This window comes from Somniosus microcephalus, chromosome 4 (assembly GCF_052327205.1).
Source record: "Somniosus microcephalus isolate GS21.2 chromosome 4, FLI_Smic_1.0, whole genome shotgun sequence".
In the NCBI taxonomy this organism is placed as follows: domain Eukaryota; kingdom Metazoa; phylum Chordata; class Chondrichthyes; order Squaliformes; family Somniosidae; genus Somniosus; species Somniosus microcephalus.
The window spans coordinates 99120772-99122767 of NC_140990.1; the positions used below are offsets into that span (position 1 = coordinate 99120772).

Consider the following 1996-nt stretch of genomic DNA (forward strand, 5'->3'; position numbering starts at 1 on the left):
CAGTGCTTGGGCCTCAGCTATTTACATTCTGTATCAATGACTTCGATGAGGGTATCGAGTGTAATGTATCCAAGTTTGCTGACAATACAAAGCTAGGTGGGACAGTAAGCTGTGAGGAGGACACAAAGAGCCTGCAAAGGGATATAGATAGACTAAGTGAGTGGGCAAGAACGTGGCAGATGGAGTATAATGTGGAGAAATGTTAAGTTATCCACTTTGGTGGGAGAAATAGAAAAGCTGAATATTTTTTAAATGGTGAGAGACTCGGAAATGTTGGTGTTCAGAGGGACCTGCGTGTCCTTGCACACGAATCACAGAAAGTTAACATGCAGGTACAGCAAGCAAATGGTAAGTTAGCCTTTATTAGAAATGCATTGGGGTATAAGAGTGAAGAAGTCTTACTGCAATTATATAGGGCCCTGGTGAGACCACACCTGGAGTATTGTGGACAGTTTTAGTCTCCTTACCTAAGGATGGATATACTTGCCATAGAGGGAGTGCAATGCAGGTTCACCAGACTGGTTCCTGGAATGGGGCGGCTTGTCCTATGAGGAGAGATTGAGTAGACTAGGCCTATATTCTCTGGAGTTTAGAAGAATGAGAGGTGATCTCATTGAAACATACAAAATTCTTACAGGGCCTGACAGGGTAGATGCAGGGAGGAAGTTTCCCCTGGCTGGGGAGTCCAGAACCAGGGGACACAGTCTCAGGATAAGGGGTTGGACATTTAGGATGGAGATGAGGAGAAATTTCTTCACTCAGAGGGTGGTGAATCTTTGGAATTCTCTACCCCAGAGGGCTGTGGAGGCTCAGTCGTTGAATATATTCAAGACAGAGATCGATAGATGTTTGGATACTATGGGAATCAAGGGATATGGGGACAGTGCGGGCAGGTGGAGTTGAGGTCGAAGATCAGTCATGATCTTATTGAATGGTGGAGCAGCCTCGAAGGGTGAATGGCCAACTCCTACTCCTATTTCCTCTCTCACCCTCCTGTTTTAAGTTAATTTTGCAGGGTATTAGAAGGGGATGATTTGCAGACGGGGAACTCAAACCAAACATCACTTCAAGATCTGACAGAGTCATTCGATTCATCAGGACCTTTGAACATGGAAGCAGAAAGCACCGCTCAGAGTGGGGAGAAACCGTACACGTGTTCTGTGTGTGGATAAGGCTTCAGCCGATCCTCTAGCCTGTCGCGAAACAAGCGCAGTCACACCGGGGAGAAACCGTGTAAATGTGGGGACTGTGGGAAGCGATTCAACTACCCGTTTGAGCTGGAAACTCATCGGCGAGTTCATAGTGGAGAGAGACCATTCACCTGCTCTGAGTGTGGGAAGGGATTCATGTGTTTATCCCAACTGCTGACACACCAGCGAGTTCACACCGGGGAGAGGCCATTCACCTGCTCCGAGTGTGGGAAGGAATTCACTCAGTCATTCACCCTGTTGAAACACCAGCGAGTTCACACTGACGAGAGACCTTTTAAATGCCCGGACTGCGGGAAGTGCTATAAAAGTTCCAGGGAACTGACATGCCGTCAACGTGTTCACACTCACGAGAGACCATTCAGGTGCTTTCACTGTGGGACTGGGTTCAGGCGATCATCTAACCTCACTGTACACCAGCGCACTCACACCGGGGAGAGGACGTTCACCTGCTCCGTGTGTGGGAAGGGATTCACTCGGTCATCCCACCTGCTGACACACCAGCATGTTCATACTGATGAGAGACCTTTTAAATGTTCTGACTGTGAAGCGATTTAAAAGCAAAATGGATCTGCTGAGACACCAACGAGTTCATACTGGGGAGAGGCCGTTCACCTGCTCCGAGTGTGGGAAGGAATTCACTCAGTCATCCAATCTGCTGAAACACCAGCAAGTTCACAAGTGACTGCAGGGGTTGGATTCTGATGTTATTGCTGCTGTTAATCACATTCAGGACTGAATCATGTTCATTCTGACAGTTGGATGTAGTGTATTTCGACTTCCAAAAG

The 1996-nt window shown here is 47.6% G+C and overlaps 1 pseudogene; it reads left to right on the top strand.

Moving 5' to 3' along the window:
- Positions 1–1050: 1050 nt before the first annotated feature.
- LOC147119574 (uncharacterized) lies at positions 1051–1766 on the top strand (annotated as a pseudogene).
- The last annotated feature ends 230 nt before the right edge of the window (positions 1767–1996 follow it).